This window comes from Gnatocerus cornutus, chromosome 5, assembly GCF_029298725.1.
Source record: "Gnatocerus cornutus isolate USDA-ARS CGAHR chromosome 5, icGnaCorn1.1, whole genome shotgun sequence".
NCBI classification, from domain to species: Eukaryota; Metazoa; Arthropoda; class Insecta; order Coleoptera; family Tenebrionidae; genus Gnatocerus; species Gnatocerus cornutus.
In genome coordinates this window covers 3,370,022-3,391,539 of record NC_142237.1, presented here as the reverse complement: position 1 = coordinate 3,391,539, position 21,518 = coordinate 3,370,022, and the positions used below count along the sequence as shown (strand labels likewise).

At 31.2% G+C, this 21,518-nt stretch overlaps 1 protein-coding gene across 5 annotated transcripts in view; it reads right to left on the bottom strand.

Moving 5' to 3' along the window:
* LOC148173736 (pseudouridylate synthase RPUSD2-like) overlaps positions 1 to 21,518 on the bottom strand; it is a 296,122-nt gene that overhangs the window by 83,794 nt on the left and 190,810 nt on the right. The gene's annotated exons all lie outside the window — the stretch shown is intronic.

Here is a 21,518-nt window from a genome sequence, read left to right as displayed (position 1 = left end):
TAGGAAGTGGTGTCCCCAAACGGCCTGGAAATAATTCCAATTATTTTTTTCTATTTTATAATAGAACGCGCTTTCGTCGCCTTGTTGATAGATTCCTTTCTTACGGGCAAAAAACTGCATCAAACGCGCTACAATTGCCCATTTAAATACTCTATAAGGTTTGTTCTTACGAAATGCAGAAAAAATTATATGTTCGACTGGAGGTTTATTTTTAGCCCAAAGATGCATGTGTTGACAGAGACAAAAACTTATTTAAAGTTGCTGCTGTTTGTATTTCTTCCCTTCATAATATTGTGCAAGATGCAGAAAAATCTAGCAAATATTTAGTTTTGGCGGCTGCGACGCTCGTTTTAAAAATGTAATTTTTAGCGATTTGTGAGAGTTTGTGGGACCAATCTTTGATTTTCTTTTAATATCGTAGTTGTAATTTATGCAAATTGTTTTCAAAGTTTGATGAGAAACAAAAATGCTGTTTTATCAAGTTAGTTTTCAAATTTATAGTCAAAATTGGAAACTACTTTTATACCAAATGTCAACATCTTGTATCACAAATGTCATCTACTCTTTAGTTCACTTTAAATCGTAAAATTAAATTGTGGTTTTTTGATGTTAATTAACAATTTCTAGAGTCCAGAAAAATTAAACACGCCCCCGTTAATTGAAATTGACCTTCTTACAATAAATGTACAATAAATGTAGTTTGCAATTTTCAAAACTAAGTTGATAGGTTTTTTTTCAAATTTTACACACTATTTGTATTAGATTTAAAATAAAAATTGATATTTTTATCGCAGTTATGCTGAAAAGAATTTGAATTATTCAACTCAACTCAAAAATCGCTAAACATTATTACACGTCGCGACGCCAAACTAACGGTGATAAAAATCAATTTTTTGCGTCAGATTTTATGTAAATTTGCACATTTTTATCTTTGAAATTAAAGGCAATTTTGGGGGTGTCCATAAGAGGACCATGTATTATGTTCTGATTTATCCTATAAGAAAGTTAGTTTTAATTTGTATTTTTTTCTTATTTTTTTTATTCTTCTCTTAATTTCCATAATGTAAATGAGGGTTTGAGCAGTAACTTTTTTTTATTTTTCTCTAAACATTTTACATTAGCTATACAACCCTTACTAATCAGCAGCCACTGCTCTTGACGACTTTAACTAACTACTGTCATTAATTGTCATAAATAGACAATTTGCCGTACACATTTCGTTGTCGTCATTAGTGCAAAACTTCATTTTTTTAGGCGACTTTAACTAAAAATGAAATTTTTAAAAGTGAGTCTTTTCTGGCCGCAAACGTTTTCGGCCGATCTATGGTGGCGCCATCTATCCATAGTTTTGCATATTACATCAAGATACCGATATTATCCTCAATTTTATACTTATTTGCGTAAAATCAAATCGACAAACTGCTGTAAAGTGCAACAAAGACGTGTTGAATTATTGAAAATGAACATGTCTAGCAGTGCTCCAGCAACAACATTAAAAAACACATTAAACCTAATTCATACAAATTGTGAAACTACACGTGCTGAAACTGCAAATGTAAATAAAGAAAATATGAACTTTTCTGAAGGATTCATAAATATTTACAATTATTTAGTTGTTATAATTGATTAAATCAATAAATCATAAATAAAAATTAATTAACTTGTAAATTTAATGATGTCGCCTAAAAAATCTTGTGTGTAACACGGCCAAAAAGTGCCATTTTGCCCTCGCCTTCTTTCTGGCCTCGGCTATCGCCTCGGCCATTAAAAGAAGGCTCGGCCAAAAAAGAAACACTTTTTGGCCTTGGTACACAAATAGCTATTTTTTAAATGTTAGAAAAATGTCGACTAAGAAGTTGTGATTCTAAATACATATGAGTAATTGTTGATGCTTGGACATCTGCAGCAATACGCACTTTTTGTCAATTAAATTTAAACGAATTAATCTTGTACGCTCACAAAGCATTGATTCTCTATGTATGAATGTAAACATTTATAATTTTTATTAAAGAAGTATAAAAATTAATATGTTTAGTATCATAGTGTGGTGTACTTTTATGTTATGAAGGGTTCGGACGTTAAAACATGTTACAAAGAGCCGAAAAATATTTCAGAAAATGAAAAGTTAATATCACAACAATAATTGAATGGTGTTATGCAACAAAGATTCCAAAGATTAAGCCCACAAAAAAAAATTGATGTACCTCTTCCACCATCTGTTAAGTCTCATATGGACCTAAAATTCTTAAAGCTAATAGTCCAACTGAGGTGCTACATCAGTGTTACTGCAATTTTGCACTACAGAATCGGTAAAATTAAGGCTTGAATAGCCATAACCTCCGTTTTTAGACAACAGTGGTTGGATCTTTGTTGCATAACACTATTCAATTATAAAAAACTAATATTTAAAAGAGCTGTTTTTGGAGTTGTACTATAACTAAAATATGGATAAAATAACAAATCCGAAAATTATTTTTTACATCTGAACTCTTCAATTATATTTCTATTCTTCCATGTGACCATTTTGTAGAGACCCTACTTCAAATTCGTGCCAACTTGAACCTTAAAGACAACACTCTGCGCATGCAACTTTACGAAACTTGTCAACTATTCAATTTTTAAATCCTCGACTAATCTATCATTTGCGTACTAATCGGGTTAAAGCCACAGATCAGAGTTTCCGGGAAAACAATGTTCGTCTCGTTTTCGGCAAGTTTCCTCCAACTTATCGGGCGCCTGATGTAATCGCAGATTCAACACCAAGATTCATCACTGTAACAATCTTGAACGAGAAAAATACGGAAAACTGCCAGAAATAAAGAAAAGACGGCGTGTTATTAACGTAAGTACCTTGAAAACGACGTGAATGAGCTTGCGGACGAAAGCTTCATTACAATTTCAACAGAATAAAAAAGCACAACAGCTTAACAAGTTTTAACAATAACGACTTGTTGTAATAGCTGCATGTTCTTGATGGTGATAACAACATTTGATGAAAATTTTAACGCTCTTGTACCTTTCAAGTTTAAATTAGTATTGTTTATTTACAGCTGTTCGTCGAGTCAACACTGAGAAAATCCGCATATTATGAAATGCATCGCAGGGTTTAATAATGGATTGAACTAGCCACATTTGGTGGAGAATGGACCACATAAACAGCTCGTTTCGCCAAAAATAATTTATGAGAAGTTAATTTCGCACCACAGACAATTTATGCTATCACCGACTATATTTTTCTGGTTTTTATAGACCGCGTCAGGTCCATTCATATAAAAGTACATGTGCATATGTGCACAATGTCCATAAAGTTAGATGATAGATGTCTTTGGATATAATTTGAAATGTAAATACATAATTATTATGAAGTAGAATGAAAGCACGAAATGGATGTTCAGATACTACACATCTTTCAGCTTTTTAGTTTTGAGAATTTCAAATCCTCAATACTCGCCAAAGTCTCAAGATATTCAGCAAGAAACAGCACCATTGAAAGAGCGGTAAACGAGAAACTTATAGATTTCTGTCAAATTAATCCTAATAACGAAGGTACAATAGAATTAAAACGGTCCCATAATTATATGTATCAAATTCAAGGTCAGCTGCATATTACTAAACGGGATAGATGTTTTTTTGTAGTTTATACAAAACTAGATTTGAAATATACAATTGTAGAGAGAGACAATGATTTTTGGAATACATTTATGGTTTCCCATTTGGAAAAATTTTATATGAATGCCTTACTTCCTGAAATAATAGATTCTAGAGTTAGCCGAGAACAAACGATTAGAAGAATTTTAAAGAAAGACTTATAAATTATGTTCGTTCAAATGTCCGGATTGTCATTTCTAAAATAAAGTAGTTTTATAGTTAGAGTCAAAAGAGTACAGTAGGCCTATTGGGGAGAGCACTTAAAAAAAACGCGCCGTCTCTCTGTACCCCAAGGGTGGTGTGGAAAACAGTGAATTATATTACAGTTTAAAAATATTATTTCTCAATTCACTTGCTACAAGTACCTTCGATGTTTGTTGCCGAGAGCGACCAGTTGGGTCTTTACCTACTTTTACCCGACAGCAGTTTATTACAATTGGGCGGAACGTCAGTGACCCCCTAGTGAGCGGTCGTAAATCATGAGATTTGAATAAGATGATTTGCGTTAGTTGTACTGTTGGTTGCCTATTTTTGATTTGTTTTTTTATTAATAACTTCAAAATTATAGCATAATGACAAAAACAAAAATGTCACCTCCATAGAGGTTTTAATTCTCCACATGTTGGTATTTTTTTTAACTTCGTAGGTTGCTTCATATTCGTTAAAAACGAAAAATGGGAATTTCAGTTTTTAATAAATTAAAGTCAAATTTTTCAGTTTTTCAAAATTCGAAGATGTCACCTCCATAGCTCTACCTGAAACGCATACATACAGAGGTCGAGCGATTTTTCAAAGTCCAAAATGCGCTTCAAAAACGAAAAATCGTAAGCCATATACCGGGTATATGCGTAGCGTAGACCCTTAAGGATTCGCAAAAAAAAACGATAATAGTTTTAACTTTAAACCGAATATTTTAACAGAGAAATTAATCAAACTGAAATTAAACGCATGAAGAAAATTGCCGAAGCATCTGTTTCCATTAGAATATTCCTGATTCTACATCAATAGAAACCAGAATTTTCGACCCGCTAAACAGGATCGCGATCGATCCACAAATTTTTTCAGCCCTAAAAACTGAGATTTTCGGACTTCGATGTACAAACAACTGTTTACACCTTTTCACTTCATATTTACTTGTCGTTAGTTTCGAGCAATAAATTTTGAAAATTCTGTCACCTCTCAAGATCTAATTAACATTTATACTGTCTTCTGAGTGACATTTATGAGTGAATTTTGAAACTCATTCAAAGAGGAGGAAGCTAAGGTAAATGTCGGTCTCATATCTTCAGTCAACTGGTGATATTTCTCGCAATAGTACATATAATAATATATTTAAAGGTTTACTTCCTAGGTTGAACCGGGAAAGTAAAATAGATTTACGTGATAATAAAATCCTACTCAAAAATCTACCAATGTGCATATAATAGAACCCGTGGCAAAACACATCAAAGAATTTCCATTATTATATAATTACAGTAAAACAATTTTTGTAAGTGTAATTAGAATCACTAGTAACTTCATATTGTGTACTTCCTTAAGTCATTAAGCGATTATACAAAATGTGTATAAAGTATAAGAGGGAGACTTCTAAAAGGAGCAACGGCTGAGTCAGACCGCGGCTACACTTGGTAGTTTGAGAGCGAGTCTCTGGAAAGTGCCTAATGTTAGGGTGCGTGGTTGCAGTGAAAATTAGGCAATTAGGAGGCTACTCTCCACTGTATGAAAACTGGCAGAATGGTAATACGGATTGGGGAATAGTGGGTCTAATTTTGTTCGGAGAAAGTTAATAGACGGAAACGCCCATCGTGTTATCCTCTCTCCATCCGAACTAGCGCTAGTGCGAATCGAGCTTTATTAAAAATTGTGGTAAATTAGTTAAAACATCGATAAAAATTGATGTATCCTTCATGTTTGATTAACAATTCTTATAATTTCCCAATTAACAACAACAATCAATCATGTAAAAACCGTTCACTCAATAATTTAAACCAATTGGAGAGTTAAATTAAAAGTTGATATCGTTACAATGTAAACTGCGAATTCATATTGACAGAAAACTTTATCCAGAGGTGCATTAGACGAATTGATAATTAGATTTAAACTTTGGGAAATGTGGGTCGTTTAGGTAGACGCGTTCAGAAGTGGAGAACAACTGAACATAAATTTATCTTTTCCAAAGATATTTGTCATTCGTCCAAGTAGATATTAGTAGTTTGATAGCAAATTATTTAATCAGTAAAGTATACACGATAAAATTTAATTTGGGGTGGGTGGGAAATAGTAATAACATAATAACCTCACTTTGAACTCACTCGTGAACTCGTGAACACTCACTTGTGAGAATGAAATTAAGTTTTTAGGCGACTTAAACTAAAAATAGAGTTTTTTGGCCTCAAAAGCGGCCTAAAAGTAAAGTTTTCTGGCCGCAAACAATTTTGGCCGATGTATGGTGGCGTCATCTATCTATAGTTTTGCATATTACATCAAGAAACCGATATTACCCCCAATTTTATAATTATTTGGGTAAAATCAAATCGACAAACTGCTGTAAAGCGTAACAAAAACGTGTTGAGTTATTGAAAATGAATATGTCTAGCAGTGCTGCTGCAACAACATCAAAAAGCATATCAAACCTAATTCATACAAATTGCGAAGCTACACATGCCGAAACTGCAAATGTAAATAAAGAAAATATGAACTTTTCTGAAGGATTCATAAATATTTACAATTATTCAGTTGTTATAATTGATTAAATCAATAAATCATAAATAAAAATTACTCCAATAACTTGTAAATTTAGTGATGTCGCCTAAAAAATCTTGTGTGTATCACGACCAAAAAAAAAACCACTTTTTGGCCTTAGTACACAAACAACTGTTTTAAGTTAAAAAAACAATGGACAAAAAGAGCATTTCACGTACCAAAATTGGAAAACAGATATTTTAATATGAGAGTGTAATATGAATCAAATGCCATTACACACAAATATAACGCAATATTTTATCCAAAATTCCTGTTAGTTACAATTAAAACAATAAAAGAATTGATTTAAGTGGCAGTAATAACAATGATTGCGTTGTTGTTAGCAAGGAAACGTGACTGTAAAAAGGATCAGCGTACTTTATTTATCACAAGTGAGTAAGAACCGCTTTCTTAGTACCTATTTCATAATAATATTCATAATATTTAAACTTAATACAAGAGTATAAGGGCACTTTTATACACGCAAAAAAACTGTAATTCCCGAGGTCAAAAAAAAGATTTAGATGAACAAAATGCCATTATATTCGAGTATAATACAATATTTTATCCAAAGACTGTTTTGATTACAAGTAAAGCTTTAAAATAATTGACAGAAATGACAAATTTTGAGAAAGCATTTAGAAAGCCTGCGTTGTTGTCATGGAAATGTAACTCTTATTCTTTAGAGAGTCATACAGTACTTTGTCTGTCTCAAATGAGTGATAAAAAAATATGCAATAGAATCTTGAAATTCTATCCTAATTTTTATATTAGGACTTCTTTAAACTTGTTTGAAAGAAGCTGTTAATGCGTTGAATTTGTGTTTTAGTTGTTTTGAAAGTCAAATTCTTAAAATTTGTCGAAATCTCACCGATATTTAAGTTCATATTTTATCCTATTACATCTTGTTCCTAAAATATCAAATGTAAAGAAGCTCTACTTGAAAATGTAATCATCGATTGAAACAGAAATCTGAAACGATTCGAAATTCTAGACTACATTTCTGATCATTCAATTACTTTTGATGTGTCTTACTTTTCACAAACATTCAATTTAGATTATATTTCCGATATGCTCATTAAGATAAGCTTTAGACAAAAGTCACTCTCAAGTTTATTTTTTTACTGTGACCACAAAGAACCTGTGGAATTCTGATTCCTTGACGATCTTAAAACACAAATTTCATCTATTGATTAAGAAAATGAACGCTAAAAAATTTGAAAACTTAAGAAAGTTTTACATTCTAGACAATCGATGACCATTAAAAGGTATGCGCATAATAACCGATGCACCTGGCTCAAGTACAGTTTGTAAAATCTGTGTTGATGCTCCGGAAACCGGAAAGAAAATCAGTCTCTTTCAAACCGTTCTCGGTCAACCCTAACCTACCTGCCGGAGCAAAATAGACCGAGTATAATAAAAATTACGTCCTAATAAATCTTCACGTGTCGGAAAATACATCCCGCGATAAACCCTTGCCTTGTATCGAGCGGTGGAAAGGTGAAATCAGCAATTTGATATAATTGAAATTCGATGAATGCTCATTCCCAATGCAGAAGACATAGCCAGAGATCCAGTTCCAATTTGGAGGAAGTCAATGAGCTAAAATTTATATAAGTGGGCGAACACCGACACAATTACCTTTCCGGCGTCTATTTTTCTGAATAAAGATTCCGGAAAACCATTACTTACATTACGAGTCAAGTCGCGTTTCCGGGGTGAATGACAATTTTTACACATTCGGAACTTAAGACAATCCCTATGGATTGCTTAATCGGCTTAGAGTAATTTATTCTATTCTGTTTATTTAACACGCGTGGTCTTATGTTAAGACGAGCTTAACGTAAGATGTCCGGACTATTTTAAGATCACAAAAGCTCGGATTATACGAGGCGTACGATGTTTTAGAAAAGGCAGAGTGTTTGATTCCGTGCCAGACCGAAAAAGATACATTTGTCTTTTTATAAAAATTATTACCGCATGCTAATAGAAGAACCTAATAAATACACGACATCACCGTACAGTCTGCTATATATAGTCAGGAGAGATAGCACCGTAGACAATAAAAGGATTCGATTACCGACCTAAAAATAAAAGGGTCAAAGTTTTGGTTCGGCGCGGAAGTCGGAAAAATTCTTGACTTAATGAACATGTTTTTGGCTACCTAGAAATGTTCTCCGGTTCCACAAAGTAAAGCCGACTTTAAATCATTCGGAATTATGCAAGAAGCAGATTAGCTAATCCTGCATCAAGTGACACTAAATGCGCTTTGTCCAGTTCATTTCATATAAATATTTTTCGATTTTGCCGCTTTAATAGGTCCATTAAAGTACTCAATTTGGAGTCGTTTATAGGTATCTATAAAAGAACTCAAAGTAGGAAATTTTGTTTTTTAAGTATTGGCAGAACTAATTAGTCAGTTTTCTGTCAAGTTCTTGGTCAATTTGGATTTTACGATTCGTGTTTAATAAATTGCTGCGTGAATCAAAAATGTATCAATATAATTGAATTGTACTTTGCGGCCAATAATAATTGTACTTAAATATAATAGATGTGAATAGTGGTTGTGAGGTTAGGTTACGTTAAGTCAAAATTCAGTGATAGTGAAACTCAATAAATGTCAAATTTTAAATTGAATTTGAAAATCAAGTGGCAAGTCGTGGTTACAAAACCATTACCAATCGTGTAATACAAAAACTGTTAGAATTGGATAATTTAAATTTTTTATTAAAAAAAGGGTGCAAATTCGAAAGAATAGTATAAAGGACTTGTTTTATAATGGCATTGGTGCACCAAATCGGCCATTATAAAACACGTTCTTTAATATACTATTTTTAGGCGACTTAAACTAAAAATGAAATTTTTAGGTCTCAAAGGCGGCCTAAAAGTAAGTCTTTTCCGGCCGCAAACATTTTTGGCCGATCTAGTATATTAAAACACCGAGTTTCATAAGGCAAATTTTAAGGCACGAATCCAAGTTTATAATGAATGAGTGTCTTAGTGGCCTTATGAACGAGATCATTATACTATTTTTCCTAATTTGTTCTTGTAACAGCGCTATTTTCGCTATTTCCTCATTCGTTTTCAGTGGTATAATATCCCATTTCGACACGCGATACTATAATAGCTTTGTTTCCATAGTAACATGAAAACCTTTAAAATGCAAATTAGGAAATTAGCATATTAAAACACCGAGTTTCATAAGGCAAATTTTAAGGCACGAAATCAAGTTTATAATGAATGAGTGCCTTAGTGGCCTTATGAACGAGATTTTTATACTATTTTTCCTAATTTGTTCTTGTAATAGAGCTATTTTCGCTATTTCCTCATTCGTTTTCAGTGCTATAATATCCCATTTCGATACGCGATGCTATAATAGCTTTGTTTCCATCGCAACTGGGAAATCTTTAAAATACAAATTAAGAAATTAGTATATTAAAACACCGAGTTTCATAAGGCATTAGGTTTCTAGGCGACTTAAACTAAAAATGGGATTTTTAGCCCTCAAAAGCGGCCGCAAACATTTTTGGCCGATCTATGGTGACGCCATCTATCCATAGTTTTGCATATTACATCAAGATACCGACATTAGCCCCAATTTTATAATAATTTGGGTAAAATTAAATCGACAAACTGCTGTAAAGTGCAACAAAGACGTGTTAAATTATTGAAAATGAACATGCTGCTGCAACAACATTAAAAAGCACATCAAACCTAATTCATGCAAATTGTGAAACTTCACATGCCGAAACAGCAAATGTAAATAAAAAAAATATGAACTTTTCTGAAGGATTCATAAATATTTACTATTATTCAGTTGTTATAAATGATTAAATTAATAAATCATAAATAAAAATTAATTAACTTGTAAATTTAAAGGTGTCGCCTAAAAATCTTTTTGGCTTGGTACACAAATAACTATTGTTTTTATTATTAAACTAGAAAAAATTAGTGTCAACCAAATGTGTCAACGCCACGCGACATGAAATAATCGCAAACAAAATGTTGGCTAAAATTGCAGTGATTACAACAAATTGATCCTAAATCCAAAATGAAATTGCAAAATGACAGGTTAATATGTCATGCAAAATCCACCACCTTTATTGTTATTAACTGTAATAGCCTTTTTCCCTTTGTGTCGACTTTTGTGTTCAATTAATTGTATTGCAATTCGCGATTGGCTGCCTCCAATTTAATCAAAGTTCTTTCTAAATAATTGAATAACGGCGCGTTGGCGCAGTTGTCGATAATTTAAATTTACGATCGAGATCAAACTGACATCGTATTAAAACGTACGTAATAAATAGTAGGAAGGAAAAGCATACCGCGTTATTTCATTTTTAACTCGTCCATTTGGTCCAGACGCGTATGCAGAGGCGTTCATTAACTCTGATTTAAACACTCAACCTAATGGAGGCTTTATTATCTACTTATTGTGTTCATTTTCCACGTCTCATTAATTCGAATTTACACCGGGAAAACGCCTGGCTGTTATCTCTTTCCGTTCTGTGATTTTATATAACCAAATGGTTTATTTATATAGGGCTAAAACGTTTCCGTAATAATGAGGTGTTATGAAGATGAGAAAAGCAAATACGTCTTCGTGCTTTGGGGCGAAATTCATTAGGTAATGAACCGGGGAAATCTCTTAAAATATTTGGACGAATTTGGTGAAGAATTACAAAATGCGGTTTCCGATATTATCAAAATTGGGTTTACAAACCAATATTCTATTCTGTTGAATTAGATGACTCTTCAAATTCGTAGATTTCAAGTTGTCATTTTCATATTTTTAGTCTTATTAGAGATTAAATATGTATTGTAAGTACATATAGAGAGAATGAAACAAGAAGCAGAATTAAGAAACATCAATTGCAATAAAAAAAAATCAAAATCAAAGAAGAATGTAAGAAGACACTTGGAAAAACAAACCTGAGCAATAACTAAACCCCCACGCTCATCCAATTTTTCTTTTCGAGTCAAACTGCACCCGGTTGATATTTTAGAAGTTTAAATTTGTAGATAGTTTAATAATTAAGCTGATAAAACCACGATAAACCCAGCTCATTATGTAAATCCCGACAGAAATATATGCGAGCACTCTTCCTTATCCCAATAAATGAACTAAAAAACTCAATTACCGTCATTATCGTTACTCGCTTCAAATTATAAATTAATTCTGAAAAATTATCCTTTAAAGACCTAAAACGCAACTCCAAGTGACTTTAAATTCGTCTCACGATCAGCGTCGGACGGCGAAGTACAATTAGGTGTCCGCAATTTATCACAGAAATTCGCCCAAGATTAATCTTCCCTATTATAGCACACCTAAACACACTTGTCGCTTGGTGTCCAAATTTTCCGGAATTAAACAAAAATTCGACAATCCAGCGGGAATGGTACAAGTTAAAAGTTTCACTTTGCGCAGACCTCAACAGCTGGCGCCAAAAGTCGTTTCGGTATCAAGAAATGTATTTCTGACTTCGCATCTCATCGGATGATGCTGGTAGTCAGATGGCGTACATTACATACTGTCCATCAGATGACCTTTTATGAGACATTTATCGCCCTGGAGACAAAGTGGGTGAAGTTTCAAGACGTTGTCAAAATTAGGAAAGTTGCCACACTATTGATTAGGAAAAAATTAATGAATACGAAACACTCAAGAGTTACAACTCTTGCTAAAGCCAAATTACTACTCTCCGAAAATGGGAGATGTTATGATCATTATCCATAAAAAATATGTCTGCAAGTTTTATTATGGAAGAAATTAACTTTATTAATAAAAACATTTTACTCGCTGATCCTTCTCTAGATTAATAAAGAGAGATGATAATTCGGAAAAACACTTTTATTACGAAATAAACTTGGTTAGGTAGTGAGAAAATAGCTCGGAAAATCTTTATTATGGCGAAGCTGTAAAAATACGGACTGAGATGATGCATATAATGTTGGTAGTGGCTTGTGGTTTCAATCTTATTACATAGAACCGAGAACGCCCTTTTTTGTTCGTTTTGAAGCACAGGAGATATTTAAAACAGCGCGTTCACTAAATATTTAACCTCCAGACCATTACTTACTCAGATATGCTGAAAAAATTCCAGAACGCCATAATAACGTAATTATACAAAATTCTGGATTTTATTACTCTGAAATTAATTAAATTAGAGAACGTTTCCAGGTCGTTATGTTAGTTTAATTCCCCTTTATTAAATTTTATTTCAGTTTAATGTCACTAAATTTATTAAAGTTCGCCTTGGATATTCGAATTCTCAAGAAGCTGCACGTACATGTTGCCGCACAAATTTTAATTACTCCGAATTGCAGAAAAAACTGAAAAATCGATGAAACCTGTTCTGTAGAATTGTAATACAGTGAACATTCGATATAGTCACCTTTGTTATAAGAAATATTTGATATAAGCAACCTTTGATATTGTCAACTAATTTAGTTTCTGTCATTCGATATAATCACATCAACTGTCAGTCGCTAAAATAACCGTGTTAAAGATGCAAAAACAGAAGAGACAGTGTTTATCGATCTGAAGGATGTTTCTGCTAATTTCTTCTTAAATTTTTTCCATGTTTTTTCCTTTTCTTGTTTTATCTCACTGTTTGTTCTTGCTCTTGAGAATTGGTATTTTTTTGTAAAGCAAAAAACACAATTATTAGAATTTTTTATTTTGGAGATGAACTGAAAATTTCCAATTTTTGAAAATAAAAATGTGTAGCTCTGGACGTTTTTATGCCACGGAAACGAAATTTAAGAATGTTACTAGTCTAGACCTACTTATCAGCTCCCTCACATTAGAACGTTGTAGAGCAAAAGACACAATTTTAAAAAAAAATTATTTCGCAAATAAACTAAAAACTTTCAATTTTTCGAAAATAAAAATTTGTAACTCTGAGAGTTTTTATGCCACAACAATAAAATTCAGAGAAGTTACTAGTTTGGACCTACTTGTCAAAATTAAACGTTGTAGAGCAAAAAACGCAGTTTTCAGAATTTTTTATTTCGCAGAGGAACTTAAAATTTCCAATTTTTGAAATGAAAAATATGTTACTCTGGAAGTTTTTACGCCACAGCAATGAAATTTAAGGAGGTTACTAGTTTCGATCTACTTATGAACTTCCCCAAATTTTAACGTTGTAAAACAAAAGACACAGTTTTTAGAATTTTTTATTTAAATGAACTAAAATTTTCCAATTTTTGAAAATAAATATATGTAACTCTGGACGTTTTAATGCCACGGAAATGAAATTTAGGGAAGTTACTAATTTGGTTCTACTTTTCAAATCCCCCAAAATTGAACGTTGTAGAGCAAAAGACACAGTTTCTAGAACTTTTTATTTCGCAGATGAACTTAAAATTTCCAATTTTTGAAATAAAAAATTTGTAACTCGGGAAGTTTTTACGCTACGACAATGAAATTTAGGAAGGTTACTAGTTTGAATCTACTTATCAACTCCCTCAAATTTGGACGTTGTAGAGCAAAATACATAGTTTTTAAAAAATTTATTTAAATGAACTAAAATTTTCTAATTTTTGAAAATAAAAATTTGTAACTCTGGACGTTTTAATGCCACGGAAATGAAATTTAGGGAAGTTACTAATTTGGTTCTACTTGTCAAATCCCCCGAAATTGAACGTTGTAGAGCAAAAGACACAGTTTCTAGAACTTTTTATTTCGCAGATGAACTTAAAATTTCCAATTTTTGAAATAAAAAATTTGTAACTCGGGAAGTTTTTACGCTACGACAATGAAATTTAGGAAGGTTACTAGTTTGAATCTACTTATCAACTCCCTCAAATTTGGACGTTGTAGAGCAAAATACATAGTTTTTAAAAAATTTATTTAAATGAACTAAAATTTTCTAACTTTTGAAAATAAAAATTTGTAACTCTGGACGGAAACGAAATTTAAGAATGTTACTAGTTTAGACCTACTTATCAGCTCCCTCACATTAGAACGTTGTAGAGCAAAAAACACAATTTAAAAAAAAATTTATTTCGCAAATAAACTAAAAACTTTCAATTTTTCGAAAATAAAAATTTGTAACTCTGAGAGTTTTTATGCCACAATAATAAAATTCAGAGAAGTTACTAGTTTGGACCTACTTGTCAACTCCTCTAAAATTAAACGTTGTAGAGCAAAAAACGCAGTTTTCAGAACTTTTTATTTCGCAGATGAACTTAAAATTTCCGATTTTTGAAATGAAAAATATGTTACTCTGGAAGTTTTTACGCCACAGCAATGAAATTTAAGGAGGTTACTAGCTTCGATCTACTTATGAACTTCCCCAAATTTTAACATTGTAGAGCAAAAGACACAGTTTTTAGAATTTTTTATTTAAATGAACTAAAATTTTCCAATTTTTGAAAATAAATATTTGTAACTCTGGACGTTTTAATGCCACGGAAATGAAATTTAGGGAAGTTACTAATTTGGTTCTACTTGTCAAATCCCCCGAAATTGAACGTTGTAGAGCAAAAGACACAGTTTCTAGAACTTTTTATTTCGCAGATGAACTTAAAATTTCCAATTTTTGAAATAAAAAATTTGTAACTCGGGAAGTTTTTACGCTACGACAATGAAATTTAGGAAGGTTACTAGTTTGAATCTACTTATCAACTCCCTCAAATTTGGACGTTGTAGAGCAAAATACATAGTTTTTAAAAAATTTATTTAAATGAACTAAAATTTTCTAACTTTTGAAAATAAAAATTTGTAACTCTGGACGGAAACGAAATTTAAGAATGTTACTAGTTTAGACCTACTTATCAGCTCCCTCACATTAGAACGTTGTAGAGCAAAAGACACAATTTTTAAAAAATTTTATTTCGCAAATAAACTAAAAACTTTCAATTTTTCGAAAATAAAAATTTGTAACTCTGAGAGTTTTTATGCCACAATAATAAAATTCAGAGAAGTTACTAGTTTGGACCTACTTGTCAACTCCTCTAAAATTAAACGTTGTAGAGCAAAAAACGCAGTTTTCAGAATTTTTTATTTCGGAGATGAACTTAAAATTTCCAATTTTTGAAATGAAAAATATGTTACTCTGGAAGTTTTTACGCCACAGCAATGAAATTTAAGGAGGTTACTAGTTTCGATCTACTTATGAACTCCCCCAAATTTTAACGTTGTAGAGCAAAAGACACAGTTTTTAGAATTTTTTATTTAAATGAACTAAAATTTTCCAATTTTTGAAAATAAATATTTGTAACTCTGGAAGTTTTAATGCCACGGAAATGAAATTTAGGGAAGTTACTCATTTAGTTCTACTTGTCAAATCCCCCAAAATTGAACGTTGTAGAGCAAAAGACACAGTTTCTAGAACTTTTTATTTCGCAGATGAACTTAAAATTTCCAATTTTTGAAATAAAAAATTTGTAACTCGGGAAGTTTTTACGCTACGACAATGAAATTTAGGAAGGTTACTAGTTTGAATCTACTTATCAACTCCCTCAAATTTGAACGTTGTAGAGCAAAATACATAGTTTTTAAAAAAAATTATTTAAATGAACTAAAATTTTCTAATTTTTGAAATAAAAATTTGTAACTCTGGACGTTTTTATGCCACGGAAACGAAATTTAAGAATGTTACTAGTTTAGACCTACTTATCAGCTCCCTCACATTAGAACGTTGTAGAGCAAAAGACACAATTTTTAAAAATTTTTATTTCGCAAATAAACTAAAAACTTTCAATTTTTCGAAAATAAAAATTTGTAACTCTGAGAGTTTTTATGCCACAACAATAAAATTCAGAGAAGTTACTAGTTTGGACCTACTTGTCAAAATTAAACGTTGTAGAGCAAAAAACGCAGTTTTCAGAATTTTTTATTTCGCAGAGGAACTTAAAATTTCCAATTTTTGAAATGAAAAATATGTTACTCTGGAAGTTTTTACGCCACAGCAATGAAATTTAAGGAGGTTACTAGTTTCGATCTACTTATGAACTTCCCCAAATTTTAACGTTGTAAAACAAAAGACACAGTTTTTAGAATTTTTTATTTAAATGAACTAAAATTTTCCAATTTTTGAAAATAAATATATGTAACTCTGGACGTTTTAATGCCACGGAAATGAAATTTAGGGAAGTTACTAATTTGGTTCTACTTTTCAAATCCCCCAAAATTGAACGTTGTAGAGCAAAAGACACAGTTTCTAGAACTTTTTATTTCGCAGATGAACTTAAAATTTCCAATTTTTGAAATAAAAAATTTGTAACTCGGGAAGTTTTTACGCTACGACAATGAAATTTAGGAAGGTTACTAGTTTGAATCTACTTATCAACTCCCTCAAATTTGGACGTTGTAGAGCAAAATACATAGTTTTTAAAAAATTTATTTAAATGAACTAAAATTTTCTAATTTTTGAAAATAAAAATTTGTAACTCTGGACGTTTTAATGCCACGGAAATGAAATTTAGGGAAGTTACTAATTTGGTTCTACTTGTCAAATCCCCCGAAATTGAACGTTGTAGAGCAAAAGACACAGTTTCTAGAACTTTTTATTTCGCAGATGAACTTAAAATTTCCAATTTTTGAAATAAAAAATTTGTAACTCGGGAAGTTTTTACGCTACGACAATGAAATTTAGGAAGGTTACTAGTTTGAATCTACTTATCAACTCCCTCAAATTTGGACGTTGTAGAGCAAAATACATAGTTTTTAAAAAATTTATTTAAATGAACTAAAATTTTCTAACTTTTGAAAATAAAAATTTGTAACTCTGGACGGAAACGAAATTTAAGAATGTTACTAGTTTAGACCTACTTATCAGCTCCCTCACATTAGAACGTTGTAGAGCAAAAAACACAATTTAAAAAAAAATTTATTTCGCAAATAAACTAAAAACTTTCAATTTTTCGAAAATAAAAATTTGTAACTCTGAGAGTTTTTATGCCACAATAATAAAATTCAGAGAAGTTACTAGTTTGGACCTACTTGTCAACTCCTCTAAAATTAAACGTTGTAGAGCAAAAAACGCAGTTTTCAGAACTTTTTATTTCGCAGATGAACTTAAAATTTCCGATTTTTGAAATGAAAAATATGTTACTCTGGAAGTTTTTACGCCACAGCAATGAAATTTAAGGAGGTTACTAGCTTCGATCTACTTATGAACTTCCCCAAATTTTAACATTGTAGAGCAAAAGACACAGTTTTTAGAATTTTTTATTTAAATGAACTAAAATTTTCCAATTTTTGAAAATAAATATTTGTAACTCTGGACGTTTTAATGCCACGGAAATGAAATTTAGGGAAGTTACTAATTTGGTTCTACTTGTCAAATCCCCCGAAATTGAACGTTGTAGAGCAAAAGACACAGTTTCTAGAACTTTTTATTTCGCAGATGAACTTAAAATTTCCAATTTTTGAAATAAAAAATTTGTAACTCGGGAAGTTTTTACGCTACGACAATGAAATTTAGGAAGGTTACTAGTTTGAATCTACTTATCAACTCCCTCAAATTTGGACGTTGTAGAGCAAAATACATAGTTTTTAAAAAATTTATTTAAATGAACTAAAATTTTCTAACTTTTGAAAATAAAAATTTGTAACTCTGGACGGAAACGAAATTTAAGAATGTTACTAGTTTAGACCTACTTATCAGCTCCCTCACATTAGAACGTTGTAGAGCAAAAGACACAATTTTTAAAAAATTTTATTTCGCAAATAAACTAAAAACTTTCAATTTTTCGAAAATAAAAATTTGTAACTCTGAGAGTTTTTATGCCACAATAATAAAATTCAGAGAAGTTACTAGTTTGGACCTACTTGTCAACTCCTCTAAAATTAAACGTTGTAGAGCAAAAAACGCAGTTTTCAGAATTTTTTATTTCGGAGATGAACTTAAAATTTCCAATTTTTGAAATGAAAAATATGTTACTCTGGAAGTTTTTACGCCACAGCAATGAAATTTAAGGAGGTTACTAGTTTCGATCTACTTATGAACTCCCCCAAATTTTAACGTTGTAGAGCAAAAGACACAGTTTTTAGAATTTTTTATTTAAATGAACTAAAATTTTCCAATTTTTGAAAATAAATATTTGTAACTCTGGAAGTTTTAATGCCACGGAAATGAAATTTAGGGAAGTTACTCATTTAGTTCTACTTGTCAAATCCCCCAAAATTGAACGTTGTAGAGCAAAAGACACAGTTTCTAGAACTTTTAATTTCGCAGATGAACTTAAAATTTCCAATTTTTGAAATAAAAAATTTGTAACTCGGGAAGTTTTTACGCTACGACAATGAAATTTAGGAAGGTTACTAGTTTGAATCTACTTATCAACTCCCTCAAATTTGAACGTTGTAGAGCAAAATACATAGTTTTTAAAAAAAATTATTTAAATGAACTAAAATTTTCTAATTTTTGAAAATAAAAATTTGTAACTCTGGACGTTTTTATGCCACGGAAACGAAATTTAAGAATGTTACTAGTTTAGACCTACTTATCAGCTCCCTCACATTAGAACGTTGTAGAGCAAAAGACACAATTTTAAAAAAAAAATTATTTCGCAAATAAACTAAAAACTTTCAATTTTTCAAAAATAGAAATTTGTAACTCTGAGAGTTTTTATGCCACAACAATAAAATTCAGAGAAGTTACTAGTTTGGACCTACTTGTCAACTCCTCTAAAATTAAACGTTGTAGAGCAAAAAACGCAGTTTTCAGAATTTTTTATTTCGGAGATGAACTTAAAATTTCCAATTTTTGAAATGAAAAATATGTTACTCTGGAAGTTTTTACGCCACAGCAATGAAATTTAAGGAGGTTACTAGTTTCGATCTACTTATGAACTCCCCCAAATTTTAACGTTGTAGAGCAAAAGACACAGTTTTTAGAATTTTTTATTTAAATGAACTAAAATTTTCCAATTTTTGAAAATAAATATTTGTAACTCTGGACGTTTTAATGGCACGGAAATGAAATTTAGGGAAGTTACTGATTTAGTTCTACTTGTCAAATCCCCCAAAATTGAACGTTGTAGAGCAAAAGACACAGTTTCTAGAACTTTTTATTTCGCAGATGAACTTAAAATTTCCAATTTTTGAAATAAAAAATTTGTAACTCGGGAAGTTTTTACGCTACGACAATGAAATTTAGGAAGGTTACTAGTTTGAATCTACTTATCAACTCCCTCAAATTTGAACGTTGTAGAGCAAAATACATAGTTTTTAAAAAAAATTTTTTAAATGAACTAAAATTTTCTAATTTTTGAAAATAAAAATTTGTAACTCTGGACGTTTTTATGCCACGGAAACGAAATTTAAGAATGTTACTAGTTTAGACCTACTTATCAGCTCCCTCACATTAGAACGTTGTAGAGCAAAAGACACAATTTTTAAAAATTTTTATTTCGCAAATAAACTAAAAACTTTCAATTTTTCGAAAATAAAAATTTGTAACTCTGAGAGTTTTTATGCCACAACAATAAAATTCAGAGAAGTTACTAGTTTGGACCTACTTGTCAACTTCTCTAAAATTAAACGTTGTAGAGCGAAAAACGCAGTTTTCAGAATTTTTTATTTCGCAGATGAACTTAAAATTTCCAATTTTTGAAATGAAAAATATGTTACTCTGGAAGTTTTTACGCCACAGCAATGAAAATTTAAGGAGGTTACTAGTTTCGATCTACTTATGAACTCCCCCAAATTTTAACGTTGTAGAGCAAAAGACACAGTTTTTAGAATTTTTTATTTAAATGACCTAAAATTTTCCAATTTTTGAAAATAAATATTTGTAACTCTGGACGTTTTAATGGCACGGAAATGAAATTTAGGGAAGTTACTGATTTAGTTCTACTTGTCAAATCCCCCAAAATTGAACGTTGTAGAGCAAAAAACACAGTTTCTAGAACTTTTTATTTCGCAGATGAACTTAAAATTTCCAATTTTTGAAATAAAAAATTTGTAACTCGGGAAGTTTTTACGCTACGACAATGAAATTTAGGAAGGTTACTAGTTTGAATCTACTTATCAACTCCCTCAAATTTGAACGTTGTAGAGCAAAATTCATAGTTTTTAAAAAAAATTTTTTAAATGAACTAAAATTTTCTAATTTTTGAAAATAAAAATTTGTAACTGTGGACCTTTTTATGCCACGGAAATGAAATTTAGGGAGGTTACTAGTTTGGATAAACTTGTAAAATCCCCCAAAATTGAACGTTGTAGAGCAAAACATGCAGTATTTAGAATTTTTTATTTCGCAGATGAACTTAAAATTTCCAATTTTTGAAATGAAAAATTTGTAACTTTGGAAGTTTTTACGCCACACCAATGAAATTTACTAGATGTTACTAGTTTGGATTTATATACTTATCAACTCCCCCAAATTTGAACGTTGTAGAGCAACGATATAATATACAGGGTCCGGCAACACTTGTGTCCACCCCCAAAATCGTCTTTAATTTTAAAGACAAAATTTTGAAAATTTGCATACGCTCACAGTTGACGAAGCTCTAGAAGCTGACAAAAAAAATGTTTTTTATCACGGTTTGTTTAGCGTCGCGACGCCCAAGAAGTCTAATTTTTAGCAATTTTTGAGTATTTGCGGAAATATTCGCGAATTCAAATTTTTTTCGACATAACTGTAACAAAAATATTTGAATTTTTGTTTTAAATCAAATACAAACTGTGTTTAAAATTTGCGAAAAAAACGCTACTTTATCAAGTTGGTTTTCAAAATTATGACGACGCAGTGGCAAACTACGTTTACACCAAAATTTCACAAGTCACTTCATTCACTTTTATAAAGGTTAATTTTGATTAACACGAGCATGTTGCACTTTATGGACACCAGAAATCGTTAATTAACATCGACAAAGCGACAATTTCACCAAGTAAGACTTTTGTTACAATCTAAAACGAACCAAAGGACACATGATATTTGTGACACAAGATGTTGACAGTTGAGTGTAAACGTAGTTCCCAATTTTGACGTTATGAAATTGGAAACTAACTTGATAAAACAGCATTTTTTTCTCAAATTTTGAAGACAATTTGCATTGAATCTAAAATAACAACTGAGATATTTTTAACATATTTATTTTGAAAAAAAATTAAGTTAGGGGTTGATATCACAAACCCTTTCAATTACCTAAAAATTACATTTTTGAGGCGT